At 31.8% G+C, this 20606-nt stretch overlaps 1 protein-coding gene across 2 annotated transcripts in view; it reads right to left on the bottom strand.

Moving 5' to 3' along the window:
- PCDH17 (protocadherin 17) overlaps window positions 1-20606 on the bottom strand; it is a 97578-nt gene that overhangs the window by 62163 nt on the left and 14809 nt on the right. The window lies entirely within an intron of this gene.

Below are 20606 nucleotides of genomic sequence, written 5' to 3'. Positions count from 1 at the left end.
AACATCGAGAGTGAAGACACTGAGAAACCAGGCTTGTTTTTGTGGTTGTTTCTACTGCTTCCAAACTGATGTGGAGGTCTGCCAAAAAGAACTGAATTCTCCTTGTATCATGGAACAGAGTCTTTTGGAAGAAAGAGACTGGATCTTTCATAGATCTCCCTATACTGTACATTCATACACGTTACTTCTTCTTGCAGCTGACACAGTGACAAAGCTTCTCCTGTTTTCTGCATCACTTCATATCACACACCATTATGCCCTGAAGCAGCTATGGTTCATATAAGACCATCTAGCATGCAAGGATCAATGGCACGGACCATGCAATTCATGAAGCAGAGGGTCCAAGGTAAGGACTAATGCAATGCAACATGTGTTTTCCTTATAAATAAGTCTAACATAAAATATAACTTTTTTTTCTTTCAATATAAAATTTAACTCATTTGGCTCTGTGAACTATTACTGAGGAAAAGAAAATTAAGAAAAATTACTTGAACTATTATGTAAAATTCACTATGGTCTAGAAGTTTGGTGGTAGACTATGCCCACAATTTTTTTTTTTATACTTTTTTTCTTCTTCTTCTACTTTCTTTTAAGGCCAAATGACCTTTATCAAGCTACTTCAATGATGAAGGAAAAAGTTGGATTTATTTCTTATTCCTAAACATCTTTAATTAGTGTTTGTAGCAGACATTTTTCATTAACACATGAACTAGTTTCTGGATTCACTGAAGCATCTTAATTTTTGTTTCTATATTGACAAGCTCTTAACTTTTAATAATAATTTGGTTTTCTAGTAAAATTAATAGTGCTAATCTACGCAGGCAACAAAAATGTTTGCTAAAGAATTTTGCCAATTTTCTGAATTGTAATCATTTAGATATTCTACATACTTAATACTAGTTTAGCTTTTTGTGTGTGGCAGGGGTCGGTTCCAAGGGTTGAACTCAGGGGCACTCATCCACTGAGCCACATTCCAACCCTTTTTTTGTACTTTATTTATAGACAGGGTCTGAGTTGCTTAGCGCCTTGCTTTTGCTGGGACTGACTTTAAACTCGAGATCTTCCTGTCTCACCCTCCTGAGCTGCTAGGATGAGCCATTGCACCGGGCTTAGTTTATCTTTAGAATTGGTCAAAAACATGTATACAATCCACCATTGCTGACCTTACTGTTAAGAAGACAAATTCCTGGATAGTAAGGAGAAAGTAGAATTTTAGGTGGGTGTGTACTGTGTGCCTGAAATTCCAGCCGCTCACAAGGCTGAAACAGGAGGACTTCAAATTCATACCAGCCTCAGCGACTTGGAGAAACCCTAAACAACTTACCAAGACCCTGTCTCAAATTAAAAAAATAAAATCAGGGCTGAGGATGTGGCTCAGTGGTTAAGAACCCCTGGGTTCAACCCCTGCACTAGTGCCCCTGAGTTCAATCCCTGGACCCACCACCCCCTTAAAAGCTAAATTAGCATTAAGTATGTAGAATTTCTAAAAAACTACAGTTCCAAAAATTGGCAAAATTCTTTAGCAAACATTTTTGCTGCCTGTATACAAAAAATAACAACAACAAAAAACCAATGTGAATTGGAAACTCTAATTAGGAAATAATATAAGCATTCTTACAGATAGTCTTGAGATTTTAATGGTGTCAATTAGATGAAGTCCAGTAGGACGAGAATCCATATTCAGTTAGACCCTGGGGAAACTTTTCCTCCTGTTCTAACAGGGATATTTCTAAAAATGTTGGCAAAAAGATATATAAAAGAGGAGGAAGCAATGTGGAGGGAGGAAAAAAGAAATCTAGAAAAATCTAAGCTGGTCTATGATCATGGAAGTACAGTTTTAAAAATTTACAAACTGATCAGTACTAGAGTATCAGAAGTTTAATAATAATGGCTGCACTCATCCATTAAAGTACACAGGAATGTGAGAGAAGAATGTGCAAGTGTGTGTATAATTAGCATAATGAAATAGCCATTTGGCCCTTAAGAAACATACAACCAATTCACTACAAAAACCACACTGGTTTAATATACAGAGTAACATTTTCATTACCTAGGCTCCAAGGGTGTCTGAAAACTCATTTAAAATAATCGGAATATAAAATAACAGCATTTGCATAGAAAAATGAAAGAGGGAAAAAGCCATATGTATCACAGCATCATTTAATTTAGAAATAGAAGCACTTTCAGATATTTTACAACACTGTACTCTAAAAATTCAGTGCTAACTTGTATATTTATAATTCTTAAATTTTAAATCTTAGAAGAAAATAAAATATGAAATGAGACACTTGTAACTCTTTAGGTCTCAACTGAGTATTTTAATATGCATATTTATAAATCTTAAAAACTTTATGCTAGTTTATAATAATTAATCACTACAATGTTTTCTCCTCAAACTCAGCTTGGACACAGTGATGTTTAAATCTTATTTTAAGAACATAATATTTCTCAAAAAAAAATGTGTACCTTGAACTGGTGGGTAGATACAAAAATGTTCTCAAGTATAAATTTTTTTAAAACTTAGATTTGATAACCTATTCAATCAGTGAAACAAAAGTTATTATTATTTTTTTTAAATAATTGTTTGCTTGTAACTATGTTATAAAGTAACATAAAATTGAATGTGCCCTCCAGCTTTATTGTTGTTGCTTTGTTTCTTAAAGACAATAAAAATTTAGAGATTCTTTCCTTTGTGTACAAAACAAATGTAAGCAAGCAATCAAAAACTTAACTGAATAAGTTCTGCAGGAATTGATGTGATTATTTTCCTTTACACATTTCTCTACTAGTACTTGGCAAATTGTACATTTTTAAGTGATATTTAAATTTGTATCAGCAGTAATTAATAATAAACTATTCCTAAAATATGACATTCTCTAAATTTGCTCATTCTAGTAACATTCTGAAACACAAATCATAATTTCAAAAACAAACTCTTTGAGAAAGGTTAAAAAATGTATTGTAGCAAGGCCTTAAGAAACTTAGCAAGACCCTGTCTCAAAATAAAAAATAAAAAAGGGATGGGGATGAGGCTCAGTGGTCAAGTGACCAAGGGGTCAATCCTGGTACAAAAACAAAACAAAACAAAACAACACAAGGACAACAACAACAACAAAAAAGGTGTATTTTTAAAACTGTACCATGTTTACTGAAATTGAGAAAACTAATTAGGAAAGTATATTAATTTCATATGGACACTTTGATATGCCTTAAGAAGTTGATCTGAGAAAAGATGGTAGAAGGATTGAAAAGATTTTTACTATTAAATTATTAAACATAGTAATTCTAAGAAAATATATCAAGCCTTTGACAAAATTCACCATCTATTAATACGACAATTTTCAGCAAATAAGAAATAAAAGAAAATTTTCCAATTATACAAGGGCATCTACAAAAAATAAATGTACAGCTAGTATCATACTTAATGGCAAAAGACTGAACACTTTCACCCAGGCCAGGAGGTCCAGTCTCACCACTCCTATTTATCCTCTACCAAATAAAATAAGGCAAGAAAATAAATGAAATTCTTACAAATTAGAAAGGAAGAACAAAATCTTCACAGGTAGTGTAGCTATTTACAAATAATATTATCATTTAGGTGAAAAGTAGTAGGAGTCAAAACAAAACTTGCTAGATCTAATAAATGAATTAAGCAAGAATGATAACATTTAAGACCATCACATAATGGAGAGGGGCATAGGATGAGTGGAGGAACTTTGGATGAGGCAAAGGGGAGGGTAGAGGGGACATGGGGGTAGGAAAGATGGTGGAATGAGACGGACATCATTACTCTAGGAACATGTATGATTGCACAAATGTTGTGAACCTACTTTGGATACAACCAGAAAAGTCAAAATTGTGCTCCATTTGTGTATAATGAATCAAAGAACATTCTCCTGTTATGTATAACTGATTAAAAAAATTAAATAAATTTTTAAAATGCAAAAGAAAATCAATTATATTTCTAAATTCTAGAATGGACTGTGGGAAACCAAAATTTCAAGCAATACATTTGTAATAGCTCTCCCAAATCAAATACTTAGTAAAGACACTTATTTAAAAAAAAAAAAACTTGAATGCAAATGAATTATAATAGCCCAAACAATATTGAGAAAGAAGTATCCAGATGAAGAAATCACATCACTCTATTCTGAGACTTACAATTGAAGCAAAACTATTAAGTCAGTCTGGTATTGCCTAAAGAATGGAAACACAGATCAATAGAACAGAGGAAACTATACAGAAGTCGACCCACACAAATGTGGCCAATTGATTTTTAACAAAGGTGCAAAAGCAATTCAATAGATAATCCAGTGAAAATGAATCATGACCTATGCTTTACACTTTACACACACACACACACACACACACACACACACACACACGAACCAGAGATCTAAATATAAAGCATATAAAGAACTCTCAAAACTAAATGGTAAGAAACAAAAGTCTTGAACTGACACTTTACCACCTGGGGAATATATCCGTGGCCCATGAAAAAATGTTTATAGTAATTAGCTATTAGAGAAATGTAAATTATAATTTAAATGTACTATTACTAAATATCTATTAGATTTGATAAAAATTTTAAAATTAATAATATTGAGGACTGACAAGAATGTGGAACAATTGGAATTCTCAAGAAGTTAGGTGGGAATTCAAAATGATGCAGGTATTGTGGAAAAAATTGGGGCACTTTCTTATGAAACCAAAGATAAATATAAGATATGACTCAGCAATTCTACTTCTAGAAATTTATCTTATAAAATTAAAATTATTCCCCCCCCAAAAAAAAACTTGTACATAGATATTTATAGGAATTTTCTTTGCTAAAAACTGGAGTTATCCCAGATATGATTCAACAGGTGAATAAACAGACATAAATATGTAAAACAAGATACTATTTAGCAATTAAAAAATAAACTATTCATGCAACAACAGAATGAAACTCAAAAGTGTTATATTGTGTGAACAAAGCCAGCCCCTCCCCCTCAAAAAATGCATACTATATGGTTACATATATAAGACTTCACAAAAAACAAAAAAGGTGAGGAAAATTGTGAGAGCATAAGGAAACTTTTTAGAGTGATACGACTCTTTAGTATCCTGCTTGTTTCATGGAATGACACACATATAAAAATCCATAGAACTAGGGGCTGGGGTTGTAGCTCAGTGGTAGAGCACTTGCCTAGCATGTGTGAGGCACTGGGTTTGATTATCAGCACCACATACAAATAAATAAAAATAAAGGTCCATCAACAACTAAAAAAAAATCCATAAAACTATATATCCTCAAAAAGATTCATTCTACTGTATGCTAATTTAAAAATTAAATGATACCTAAAATACATGTAATATGATAATTTGCATCTTATATATACTGAGAATTTTCTACTTTATATAAAAAATAGATTTTCTTATTTTTATTTCTGTAATTTTCATTATTAATACTTGCTAAAACATTTTTAACATTTATTATGTGCCTAGAACCATGTTTAGCATTGTAGTATATTCTGAAAAATTCATTTCCAATCTGGTCTTATACATAGGATAAATATGAGATATTATCACATGTTGACCAAATATAAGAAGAACTCCCCAATGTGCACCACATATTGTATGGAATACACATTATATATTTTATGAAATAGGGAGTGGTAAAAAATGTACCCTAAACATATTAAGAATAATGCTAACTCTTGAGCTCAAATGTCAAGCTATATATGTATAATGCATTATTTAGGGTTTCTTTTAAGGGGGGATGTACCAGAGATTGAAATCGGGGCATTAGACTACTGAGCCACATCTTATCCTTATTTTGTATTTTATTTAGGAACAGAGTCTTACTGAATTGCTTAGTGCCTCACATTTCAAGATCTTCCTGTCTCAGCCTCCTGAGATTCTGGGATTTAGGCATGCACCACTGTGTTCAGCTGGTTTAGGTATTTGACAAGAAGGCTTATTGTAGAATCAATTCCAAAGTGAAATGAAGGGAAGGGAGAGGGAATGGGAATGGGAAAGATATTAGAATGAATCAGACATTACTTTCCTATATGCATATATGAATACATGACCAGTGTAAGTCCACACCATGTACAACCAGAAGAATGGGAAGTTATACTCCATATATGAGTAATATATCAAAATACAATGAACTGTCATGTAAAACTAATAAGAATAACAACAACAAAATCAATGGAAGGTAAGGGAGGTCAGGAGGGGAAAAAGGGAGGTAAAAGAAGAGCTCATGAGCTCAAATAAATTTTCAGGCATGTATGAATTTTTCAGAATGAGCCCAGCTATTACATATAAACATGAAGCTCTAAAAAAATAAGCAAACAAAAAAATAATATAAAAATAAAATAACATAGTTTCTTAAACATTTTGAATAAAGAGTGTTTCTGAACTTGTTCTTTGTCCCTTGAAATGACATCAGGTAAACTTCTAAAACCTATGTGGGAAGTTCATCTTCATTTGAAAATAATACAAATTGATTTGGAATATAAAGATCTATTTAATTCCACCAGCAAAACCAAGCAAATGCTTTATAAAATAGTCACCTTAAATATAAATAATTTAACCCAAGTTTTATTTCTTTTAAAGATGATTTTTTTCTTATATGCAGCTCCCCATTTAGTCAGCCATAAAATAACCATTTTAAGTAAAGATTTTGAATTGCATTTGTTGCAAAGCAGTAGCTAGCTTCCCTTTTAAAACAAACAGCTGGATCATGGAGGACTGGATCAATCTTCAGAAAGCATAAGCTTTTAAATGTAGAAAATACCCTGTAAGACTGACCCAGCATTTGGGAGTAATATCATGGCATACCTTTGTAAAAAATCAAAGGACATGGAATGTAAAATGACCAGCATCTATGAGGTACTATGTATGCAAATTACTGTCAAAATAATTTACATAATTGCTGGTAAAATTGGGATAATATTATCCAACATGTGGGGTTGTATGTTTTATATGAGATAATGTATAAAAATTTCTCAGTTAAATAATGCAATTTCCATTAGAACTTTTTAATTTTTTAAATCTTATGTGCAGCACAATAATGATCATGAAATAATAATAACCAGATGAAACTGTGGGAAATTTAAAAATGATTCTTGCATTTCTACAAAATGAAATACCTGTGGGATGAAAAGCATAAAATAAAGACCTCATCATTTTGAATCTCATTTTTAATGAAGTCTAAGAAAAATTATCTAGTCTTCAAGCATGTCCCTGCAAAAGGAAGAGAGAAGAAGAATATGAGCGTTTGGAAGCTGCATTGTGCGGTTAGTTTTTCACTCCCATACACATATTTAAGTAAATGTTGCTAGAATTCAAAGTATGATTAGTGTAATCACACCATGAAAATTAAATATATAAAAAATAACCTTGACTACGCAGCACTAAGAAATGACAAAATCATGGAATTTGCAGGGAAATGGATGGCATTAGAGCAGATTATGCTAAGTGAAGCTAGCCAATCCCTAAAAAACAAATGCCAAATGTCTTCTTTGATATAATGAGAACAACTAAGAACAGAGCAGGGAGGAAGTGCAGGAGGAAAAGATTAACATTAAACAGAGTCATGAGGTGGGAGGGAAAGGGAGAGAAAAGGGAAATTGCATGGAAATGGAAGGAGACCCTCATTGTTATACAAAATTACATATAAGAGTTTGTGAGGGGAATGGGAAAAAATAAGGAGAGAAATGAATTACAGTAGATGGGGTAGAGAGAGAAGATGGGAGGGGAGGGGAGGGGGGATAGTAGAGGATAGGAAAGGTAGCAGAATACAACAGTTACTATTATGGCATTATGTAAAAATGTGGATGTGTAACCGATGTCATTCTGCAATCTTTGTAATGTTTTGAATAACCAATAAAAAAAATTAAAAATAAAAAATAACCTTGAAGGCTCAGTGGCAGAGAGTTTGCCTGGCATGTGTGAGGCACTGGATCAAGAAATTAAAAAAAAAAAAAAAAAGGTCCATTGACAACTAAAAAAATAAAATAAAACACCTTGATTCTTAATTATTCAGGATTATTTTACTTAATTCTTTACAGAGTCCTGCGACAATCAGAAAACTTTCTATGAAGGAAACAATTCTGACACACAAAGTGTTCTGGCATTTCCAGAATGACTGTCACAGGGACATAGGAGGGAAGGGACTGGAAATCCGTATTCCAGATGTCGTGTTCCTTTCTCTGCTTCTCTACCAGGGAGGAGGCCTGAAGGACTGAGACCACTCTTCAGCTCAGCAAGTAAAGTCACTTCCCAGAAAAAGGTTTAGCTCAGAACATAGGTTATACAAAAACACAGTATTCAACAATATAGATGTTTTAATATCTGAAATCCCATTAGGGATTATATGGACCAGGAAAATTTAACCCATACTTAGGAAGAAAAAAAAAGTGCTAAGAGGGAGATGATAGAATTTAATAAAGAACTTAAAAACATATTTGAAATTTTAAAAATATGCTTAGGAATGTAAAAGCAAGACACGGAGATTAAATGCCTCCTTAAATTCTGTACCTTAAATACTTCCCTTGCTTCATCTAAATTTCAACCCTGAAGAAGAGAAATAAAGATATTAAAAAGAGTCAATGGGAATTTATGAAAATGAAAACTGTTGTAAGTTAAAAAATGTACTGTTAGACTCTGAAGAAATAAAGATACAACCAGGTTCTAGAAACATTTGCCTTAATAATTATATATAAGATTGCATTTATGTTTATCTGTATACGATTTTATATTTTTGTGTCAACATTGTTCTTAAAAATTTGTGATAAACTAGGGAGTGAATAAATGTCTATTCAATAAAAAGTGACTCTCCCACTGGTTGCAATATAAAAATGAAGGTGGTTTTAATTGTAGATATATTGATCTGGAGGAAAACTTTTTAAGGAAAAAAATGAAAGTAAACCTTTTACTCTTTGAAGTCATCATTAAGAAATCACCTTACCTCACAAACTAATTTCAGGTTGATGTGTAATAAAACAGATTTGTCTAAAAGTGAATGATTCTAGATACAGGATTAAATCAAACTTGAATGTTCAGGGTTAAGGAATGGGGAGTGTAATTTTGAAAAATCCCTTTGAACTGGAGACATAAGGTTGATTACATACATGGATGCCATTGGGTTGAAAACAACACAAGTTGAACTTTTCCCTTAATTCAAAAGCACTGCTTTTCACACTGATAACAAGCATTCCTTTTGCAGCAGACTAAACTCAAGGGAGTGTTAAGAGGCAAATAACTCATTTTAAGCCTTTTCATACAGACATTGCTTCTGATAGCTTTGCCTTCAACAGAATATATGATGTGGTTCTTTCTACATCGCTGAAGTAGGCAAGAGCATTTTAAGCCACTACTTATAAAGTTATCTGACAGCACCTATGGCTTTGGAATTTTTAAAGTGCATGAAGTATGGCAATAACTGTATTTATCAGTGGTTTTCAAAATAATACATTTTATACAAGTATAGTGTAGTCGACATTTGTGTTGTGTTACTAAAGTCATAATAAAAACATGGAATGGTCTCACCACATTGAGCAAAAAAATGGTATTCTTTTAAATTAAAAATGGGAACATCCTGCAAACAAAAAATGACTTACTGCTCAATGAATATGACTTAGATTGGTAAGGTGATCATAAAATTTCTAGTAACTGTTGTTAACTCTTGTAAATGTCATTGATAACTTTAAAAACTGTATGCTGAAATGTAATTATGTAATTTACAAATACTGAGGAATCATCTTTGGCAAGAGCAAATAAAATTGAGATAATCAAAATTTAAGTGCCATTTGTTGACAGAACACAATGCTGAATACTACTCATCCCTATTGTGTATTGAATCTCGAATTCTAGGAGCCCCCAATTTGCCACTGAACGCCAGAGGTGCTTTCTGTTGGCATCTGTAAAGTGTCATATGCCTTTAGGAAAGAAATCAAAGCACACTAAAATACTGTTCTTTCTAACAGCCTCAGTTTCCCCATCAGTGCAGTCTGCCTATCCATGTCAGCCCCATACAACACCCTGTCTTCCCTTTTTATTCCAGTTGCAATAGAGAAAAAGATCAGACTTCTTTTCTGCTTTTTTTTTTTTTTTTTTTTTGCCATTTCTTAGCCAGACTTTTCGTCTCTGGAGACTGTGCTCTGCTTTCTTCCTCCCATGCTCTTTCCATCTCTATTAAGAATACTGAAGGATTTTCCCACTGGAAGGAATATCTAAAAACTGGATTCTCTACAATTGGGAATCCAAGACTGGAAACTCAAAAATTATATATGGCCTATAAAAATTCATTACAATTCTGAAATTGCTTCCTCTAGTGGTTTCAACATAGAGAGAAGGGAAGGAGATAAATTAGTGGCATTATTTTACTTATCATCACTATGAATGATGAGTCTTCTGGTAGAAACATTTCCTTAAAATGTTATTGTATTAGTTTTAAGGAACTTGCTAATAAGTAAAAGGAAAATTTTACAAATTTTGAGTTATTTACTCAGACCAATTTTTAGACTGATTCATTTAGCAATCAATTATGGATAGGATTTGAAACTATACTAGACTGAATCAAAATGTGCTTCTGATGCTACCATTGTAAACATTCAGCCCTGGGAGTTTTGGAGTACTGACTTTCATTAGGATTGCAAAACAATATTACTAATGTTTATTATTCACTCTTTCAACTGCCAAAGGGGTGACACAGTGGTTATCGTTCACATTATGTTTGAAACAGAGAAACTACAGCTAAGTGACCGTCATAGAGTTACCTGTCATAATCTCAGTTCATTATAAAATAATGACAATTGCCAGAGACTTTCAGCACCAGTCAGGTGTGGTACTGACTAAGAAAATGAAGAAAAATTGTGAGCCATCCCTGCATTTTTGAAAATGAGTTAATGAAAAATTAATGTAACTCGCCTTAAAAGTACTTTTTAAAATTACTGTTACATACTAAGCAAAATTGGTACTATTATCATCCCTAATAAAGTCTCTAAAGGAATTGTACTTTCGTCTTTCTATATATTCATATTAAATTATCTTAATATGTTGAACAGCATATATAATTCTAGTAACTATATGTTTTCTTTGAATAATAACATAAAAGATAATAATGGCAGTTTATTTTCAAATATTCTAATGCATGCAGTATGATTAACCATATGATTACTTACCATCATTATACTCATATAAGTTGTCAAAATAGGCACTTTTAAACACTTACCTTATAAATGCAAAAGAAATTTAAGATATTATCTTTAGTCAATCATTATGTAAAGTTCCAAAGCAAAATAAAAAAATTAAGTAAACCAAATGTGTAAGAGAGCATATTTCTGTTATATATTTCATTAGTTTATTTTTTCACAAAGAAATTGACAACTTCAGAAATACAATTATTTTGGCAAACATAATTCACCAGTCTTGTGCCTCAAAATATTAAGTCATCAATCTAAAGATACAGCCAATTATTATTTTCCCTTCTAACTATTGATTGGAATAGAGAATTTTTAATTCTTTATAAATCAACAAACCAATCAGCTAATCAACTAAAATGTGTTTCAATAACTAATAAATGCTTTGGGACATTTTGAAGTCTTTAAACTTTTATATAGGCTTCAAAGGTAACATACTTACTTAAAAAAAAATTCTAGGTTTACCTAATGGCTTTGAATTTCTAGTTTCCAAACAAAAAAAAAAAAAAAAAAAAAACAAGATGAGAAAACAATTATGGAAATTTAAATTTAGGGCATAATAAATGAGTAATAATGGTACATACTCTCAGAAATTACAAAGGAAAAGATATTTCCAATTCTGAGGAAAATGTTAATTATTAATCAAATTAGTATTAGGTTACTAGAATATTTATCATTTCCTCTCTGAAATATAAGAGTAAGTATCATATTTAAAATGTATGATTCATTCATTGGAAATGGTCTTTTTTTAGGTAGGCATTCATACCTGAAATTAAAATAAAGCAAAGTGTCTCCACTAAGGTTAATATTTTTAATTAAACATTAGCACAAAATGAAATAAAATATCTCTAATCTTTATTGGAGTGTCACATAATATCTAATTCATGGATCTACAGCTTTTACTTTGCTTTAAGGCTTTAATTCCAAGAAGCCTTCTCTAGTGAAAGAAGTAATGTTACTTCATGACATTCATTTCATGAAACAATAGGCCAACATTCTTCATATCTAGTTTTAAAATTATAGACTATCATTTTGATTTTGTTAAAAAAATTTTACAACTGACAAAGTACAATTTTTGCATACAAATAATGAAAATTTTAAAAAATTAAGAAATATTGTCGATGGTCAAATGCCTTACAGAGTATTTGGCTGGTGGTCCATTATCTGTTTTTGAAAATGAAATTCTCTCAGAATTCAGCCATGCCCACTCATTCACATGTCCTCTATGGCTGCCTTCAAGGATCTAATAAGTATTTGGAACACACACTATGACAGCCCACAAACCCTCAAATACTTGCCATCTGGTCCTTATCAAAAAGAGTTGTTGACTCTTGGTTTAGAAAGACTAAAACTCTGTTCTTAACCATATAATTAAATGTTTTACTCTCTTGCCTCCTGAAGATAAAAGATTATAAAAAAATGTTGGAAATGCAGTATGCTTAATTAGGTCATAGCTTAGGAAAAAAAAAAAAAAAACTAGTCATTTTCTTTCTTTGTAGGATCTGGACTCCCTTCTGAGTCTACAGTTCAAAAGCATCTGATTGAAACACTGTTCATATATTTTTAAGTGGATCTCAGTGTTTAGTGATTTGGAGCATGTTTATATTAAATTCCAAACTATTAAAACTTAGAAACCGTACCACCACGGGAACCCCTAAAAAAAATGCACTTAGACGCATGAAGTTTCCTGAAGTATATTACAAATTCCTCTAGAGTATACTTAGGATAAGAGTAAAGACCCATTTTTTTCCCCAGAAACATTGTAAGTCCTTGTTTACTTCCAAAATCTCACACTTCTACAAAGGACATATTCTTTTGATTCAGTGCTCCCACACCTATTTGGTATTACAACACATTGTATTCTTTCCTTTAAACCTCACCTAGCAGGCATTGTAATTATCATTATTATTTTAATGGAAGGGGTAACTGAGATCTGTGGATTTTCATGAAAAGCCATCTGGAGGTCCCAAGATAAGTAATATAAATAAACTTTTTGTTGTTGTTGGTATGGGGGGGATTGAACTCAGGGATACTCAACAACTGAGCCACATCCCCAGCCCTATTTTGTAGTTTATTTAGAGACAGGGCATTACTAAATTGCTTAGCACCTTGCTTTTGCTGAGGCTGGTTTGAACTAGTGATCCTCCTGGATTTATCATGCTCATTCCAATAATGCTTAATAAATGACCCCTACAGAGTTTCCATTGCCAGATCACACCCCCTGGAATGGCTGCTATAACTATTATGCTTTGAATTAAACACAAAGAAAAGCAATGAAATCTATTGGACAATTTCAATTAGAATTAAAGAAGCAAAGTCAGTATTAAGATTAAATCTGAGCATCCTCCGTGGCTTCTGCAGTCTACAACATGTAAAAATATTTCTACTATAAAGGATCAATCTAGAGAACCTCTTAAAATGATAGCTAGGTCCCCAGTCTGAAACCCTTAGTACTATGTTAAACAGTAGGTTCTGCCAGAGTTTTGTTGTTATGGTTTTGTTAGTACTGGGAATTGAACCCAGTTGTGCTTTATCACTGAGCCTTATCCCCAGTCTCCCCCCCCCCCCCCAACAAGTTCTCACTAAGGTGTTGCTGAGGGTCACACTTGCTGAGGCTGCCCAGAACTTACAATCATCCTGCCTCAGGCTCCTGAGTTGCTAGGATTAGAGGTGTGTGACAACCTGGTTGGCAAGTTTTTGACTTTCAACATGTGGAATCTTTAAAGAATTCTCCTCCAAATGTAACAGTGTAGGTACAAAGTTTCAGTACTTCAGAGAAGCAATTATTATGCTATATGATGTTCTTTTGCTCTATATACTCTCTTAATATGATAAATGCATGCTAATCATGAGATTTCAAGTGGTGTGGGAGCAAGAACCCTCAACTCTTGAATCAGATCATATTAGCTCCTAGCTGTCTGTGTACATGTGGGTAAAAAACTTCTATACTTTAATTTCCTTATGAGAAAAGATATATGACTGAATACAGATCCAATCTTATGTATCTATATTGCTAAAATTCATTGTCTTACAACAATTTTTTGGACATATATCTCTTCATTTGATACCTAGTGTTAGCTTGTCTTCCTACAAGATATCTCTGCTTAAAAAGCACAGTTTTTAATTAATCTTGATGAAGAATTTCCCCCCCGCCCAGAGGGGTTTTGCTATGCTGCCCCGGTTGGCCTAGAACTTGTGATTATCCTGTCTCAACCTCCTAAGAACCTGGGATTACAGTCATGTGTTACACCTGACTTAGTTTAAGAAGCTTAAGATATCTAGATACCAATTTTTGTAAGATACTCCACCAAAAATTGGTTATCTTTTTAAATTGTCTATTTAAAATCAAAAGAGACAAAACCTGGTTTAGAGAGTGCAAGTGGTAATTTTCAATAACATTAATTAGTATTCTGGTAAAATTACTTTCTCATCATTGTTCTAAAATAAAATTCTGTTCTTTAACAACTACTATTTTTTTTTACATATTTTTTAGTTGTAAATGGATCTTTCATTTTATTTATTTATTTACATGTGGTGAGCATCGAACTCAGGGTCTCACACCTGCCAGCAAGTACTCTACCACTGAGCCACAACTACAGCCCCAACAACTACTAATTTAGGCCAACTGAAATATCATTTACAAAGAAGATATCTACCTATCAGTATTCTAAAGTTTAAGTGCTTCAAAATAGTTTATGATATTTGTTCCTAACAATCATAATAGTGATATGTATTATTATTTAGTCAATATTTAGTATTAAACATATTCCTGGGGTTGGAGATATAGCTCAGTTGATAGAGTGCTTGCCTTGCATGCACAATCCACATTACCATCAAAAAACAAAACAAAAAGAAACAACCATATGCCTTATATGGAAATAATATTTCACTTTTAATTCCTACAACAACCAGATGAGTACAAAGTGTTATCATATGTGATAAGAAAACAGAAAAAAAAATGGTGAAACAACTTGCCCTGGACTGAAGAGCTTGTCTCTTTTTCAACCAGGAATCTTGGGAATGGAATTTCAGTGTAAACTATCTACATAGTCTTTGATTGGTCCAGAATTCCACCATTTTAAGATAATGTGAAATTACATTATTGACATAGAAATACATATATGACTATATATTTTTAGTAAAATGTAGCTTACTATATTATGTTTAGAAAATGCAACTTCTTGTGAAAAATCTAATATCATGTGCACCTATGCTCATATATGAAGTAGAAGTATATACTTGTTCATGTTCTTTTTTCCAAATCCTTTGCAATTAGACATGTAAGCCCTCTTTCCTATTATAGAGTGATATTTTGAGTACCTGTTCATCATTAATAACTATCTCTGCAAGAACTGATAAAACATCTCAATAATGAATATATTAATACCCTCACAGTGAAAAATTAATATTTATATTATATACAGTAAATAAAAAAATATCAATAGTCAGACATAAGTCCTCTGGACTTTGTATTTGGGGAGAAGGAATTGTAGATTAACAAAACAAAAGGTTAGCAGTATCTATATTTGAGTAGTCAATTATATGGAAATAAACTTGATAAATTCAACTTTCTGAATTTTCAGTCCACAATGATGTAATAAATTCTTACTATACCCCAGACATTGTTTTAGGTATAGATTTTTTAAGTAAACTTTTCCAGTAAGTAAAAGTTCTTATTAAAATTATGGAAGAAATACATACAAAATTTGCAAAAAAAAAAAAAAAAAAAAAAAAAACAGGGGCTGGGGATGTGGCTCAAGCGGTAGCGCGCTCGCCTGGTATGCGTGAGGCCCGGGTTCGATCCTCAGCACCACATACCAACAAAGATGTTGTGTCCGCCAAGAACTAAAAAAAATAAATAAATAAATATTGAAAAATTCTCTCTCTCTCTCTCCTCTCTCACTCTCTCTTTAAAAAAAAACAAAAACAAAAAACAACTCAGACACAAAACTGGAAAACAATTTACAAAAACACAGATTTTTTATCAGTGTTTTGTGATAGTTTCCCCACACCCCAAGAGTAAAATCTGTGTTTACAAGGGAAACTAGAAAAAAAAAAAACTTGTTAAAACAATCAAGGAGGAAAGGAGTATCTGGCTCTGCAGGCAAATGTAGGCGATTTATCCCTGGAGGCTGACTACATACTCCCAGTTCAATGACAAAGTAGTTGAATCCAAATACATCAGACGAACAGTGTCTGAGTCTCAGTGGCATAGCTTCATTTCTAGAATATCTGAAACAGTATAAAAATCCTGGGTCCAAAAATCTCGAATATTTACATCTCAGTTGTACATGGAGATATTTTCTTTATAGGTTCCTTAATTCCATATTTCCCCTGCATATGTCACTTTATTATTGATGATTTAGATACATTGTTATTTAAATCTAAAACATGAAGTATGGAATTTTTCCCTAAAAGAAATGAAAAAGTGAAAGAGTTGCCATTTTCTTTCATAACCTGCTTTCTAATTCTTTTTATTTTCAAAATACAAAAATGAGTTGTCATATATAGCTTGAAAAATAGTTTTTTCTTTCTCTGAAAGTACACAAGTTTACTCGAGTTGAGTAAAGTAGTTTATAAAAGTTATACACTTATTATTAAAAAGACAAATTATGAAACTCTTTTCCTGGTCTAATTTGATTTAAGAATGCTGATACCCTTTTCAGTGAGAGGACAGAACATCACCAATATAAAATGGTGTATCCTTTACCATAGTGCATAAATAGCTCAAGATGAAGGCATAACAATAAGCTCTCTTTTCGTTATTGCAGAACCAATAAATAAGCATAATGAAAACCATGACACATTATTAAATTATTCTGTATTGCCTCTATTCATTAAAAAATCCAGATGAATGCATTTAAAATAATTCCATGTGTCAAATGATTGTAAGTTTTGCACTTGAGATAATGCTGAAAGGAATATATGCACAGAGCAGATACATGGTCTTTTGTGGCTTGTATCAAGATTATTGTAGAAGTACAAGGAATCTGAGCAGTAACCACTTAACACCCAAATGGTAGTAGCATAGTATCCATCATTCACTGTGCTATGTGTTTTCTGATATTATGGAGTCAATAAAAAACAAATTATAAAGCTTTAGAAAAAGCTTCCCTGTCAATTAGCCCTTGGATGAATTCTCCTCTTTCAGTTTCCCTGTTGATTTAATATACTAGATTACATTAGCAGCAGTGGCTTGTAAATAAGGAGTATCTGAATCCTTTTAATGGAGATATTCTGCCAAAATAATCAGCTTCACACTTAATAAGTTTCTAAGTATTAGGAAAAGCTGTGAAATGGGATTATAAGGTTAAACTGTGTACATCTGGCTTGCCACTATGTAAATATTTCAGAAATTTGATCTCATGGGCCAAAGAAACACCTGTCTAATCATGACTCTTTTCCAAGTTACATGAACTTCAGTGAGCAAAGCAGTACATAAATGCTGACAAGAAATCTTAATCAATTTGCATAATGTATTTCTTATGCTAGACACATAATTTATCATATCTCAACCTTCTAAGTGAATACATAAGAAGTATTCTAGAGAGGTTCTGTAATATCATACTTATCTTGGCAAAAAACCATGGAGGTACCCAAAATTTGAAATTTAGGATAATCACTTGGAATGCTAAATAATCGCATTGATGTTTTTCTTTTGCTATGGCATGTAATTTTAGCATAATTAGATGTTATAAGTATAATTTTTGTGTAACATAAACCCATAGAATAATTAATGAGAGGTAGGAGTCTGTGCATAAAATAACAGTAAAATTTGAGCAGTTTCTCTAGTTAATAGAAACTTTAATCAAGTTGAATAGTAGTTGCTTTTAACCAGATTCAAGCTTAAATAAGTATTTTGACTCTTTGTCAAATCTACATCAGCCCATTAAGCATGATTTTAGTTTTTCAAGTTGTCTGTGAAAATAGTAATTAGGTTAGAAATGCATCCGGTATGGTTCTTATCAAATTAACTTAAAATGTTCAACTTGAAAACACAGATTTGAAAACTATAGCCCCAAAATGGCAGCTAAAGGTCATCAAATCAGATTTCTAATTATATTTCCTGGGAGCAGATGGGTACAATGAAACCTAATGATTGAATTTTAAATGCTTTCATGCACCTTTTATCTGTTTCCCAACATGTTGATTCTACCTTAATGCTTTAACAAGATAATAGGTTTATTACAATTAACCAAGTGAAATGATATATCCACTTTCCAATTACTTATATCATATTACCTGGGGATATTCAACCAGAGCCCCTTTAGTTTCCTCACTCCTAGAGCACTTCCATTACCAATACTGTGCTTGCACCTCAAAAACCCAAACAATAACAATATTCAATAACAGGTGCTTCCTTGGAGATTAGATTTCTTTAGTGAAATAATGAGTAATTAACACAAATATCAAGTTCAAGTTTGAAAAGTCTCAATGGGAAATTTCAACTAAAAATAATTTTAAGGAATTTATTGACTAAGTTGGATATAAAGTTTTATTCATTATATGATAAACTTATCAGACCTGCTTTGTCATAAATGCAGGAAGAAAAAGATTTACCAAGAAATAAAAGAAAAAAATTAACATTCTATTTTTTTAGGAGTGGCAGATAGAAGATTTTATCTTTACTATACCTTACTAGTACACACTCCTGCCTGAAGAAGAAAAAGAGGGCGCTATGTTGGGAAGTTTATTTTATAGTTTAGTTTTATTTTTCTTTCATGAAAAAGAAAATAAACATTTTAACTCAAAATATATCCTCAAGCCTGGATTAATTTTTAAATTTTAACTACTATACAACTCTTTGTCTATCAACTACATTTTTTAAAATGACAAACATAATATTATTTAATCCAGCCCATACTGATACTATGGAAATTCAATTATATGAATTCCAGGTGCATATGTGTGTAAAGTTAAACATAAATCCAGTGAGCACCACCTTGTCTCATAAACATATATACTGAATTTAGAAATATTTAACATATATATAGATACATAATATATTAAATGTCCCCATAAAAGCCACATCTTCCACTGAGATATCATATATGAGACAATGTGAAAAAGACAAGAATAGAATTAGAACACATCAGTACAAGATAGAAATAATAATTCCTTTCCTTTAACATTAGATGTTTTAGATAACACTTTTCAAATGTTTGAAGAACTTTTTAAAGTTTTTAAGCAGACAAAATGTGTTTTCAGATTTCATAGTTGATATAAAACTAACAAATGCCTGAAAACTGATAATTTTGAAAAATGTTCATATTTTTTACCAACATTCTTTGGAAGTTGTATTTCCAGTAAATATCTAAGCTGTATTTTTTGAAAGAAGGCATGCATATGTACATTAGTTTAAGAAAAATTCCCACAATGAGAGGAATGAGTAAAATTCAGACTGAGTATGACAGGTCCAGTTTCTGTCCTATGCTGTAAGAGCACATTTGCTCTGCAAAAGGCCTCTTGCAAGGAGACAAAGCCAACACATATCTGATGGCCTCCCCAGGTGGATAAGTAACACTGATTGCTGGTGTACCTTTAAAAAAAATTCCAAATATTTCAGAGAGAATTTACAGATAAACTTGTATGTAAATATGTATATAATTTTAACACTAAGAATCCATCATTTGTATGGTAATTTTACATAATAATTAACACTATTAGTTAAATCTTTTATATACATATGTTGTATACAGCTTTTAAAATAATTCCTAAACATGGTAAAGTTACATTTCAAAGCTCCTTTTTCTTTTTTCTTTTTTTCCCCCCTCCTGTTTCTTAGCTACTCTGGCAAGTGAGGATCCATCCTTGCTTCCTTCCTTTCTTTTTTTCCTTTTTTCTTTTTTTTTTTTTTATGGTGCTGAGAATTGAACCTAGGCTCTTGTGCATGTTCTGCAAATGCTTTATCACTGAACCACATGTTTAGCTTTAAATGAATTTTTAATATGGATTGAAAATTCATTTTGCTTGAGAGCATTATTCTAGTAAACCCCTGTATTACTTATATGGATTTTGCAATTAAAACTTAAATTTTAAATTAATTTCAATTTTAAATTAAAAATTCCAGATAAATAATGACCACATCAAAATATAACTTAATAGTGGCAAACAGTTTTAATGAATTTTTTAAAAAATGATTTCACTATTTATCACTCAAGTAAGTGATTAGGGATTAGACAACTCCACAGACTGGGGAAGTATTTTAAATAAAATTATTGAAAGAAACATGATGAAACATGATGTTTATTTGAATACTTAGTTTATTTTTCCTCAGTAAGTGTATGCAAATCTCATTACCACTTACATAAAGTAGATTTTGAAATTTGGGGGAAAATCATGTAAGTTGGCTTATTACTATTATATATATTTGGTAATTGTCAATGTTATGTTCTTATTATCAAATGGCAGGTG

This window comes from Spermophilus citellus, assembly GCF_964194105.1.
Source record: "Spermophilus citellus genome assembly, chromosome: 1".
NCBI classification, from domain to species: domain Eukaryota; kingdom Metazoa; phylum Chordata; class Mammalia; order Rodentia; family Sciuridae; genus Spermophilus; species Spermophilus citellus.
Note: the sequence above shows the minus strand (reverse complement) of the source record. Positions and strands in the feature narration are given on the sequence as shown.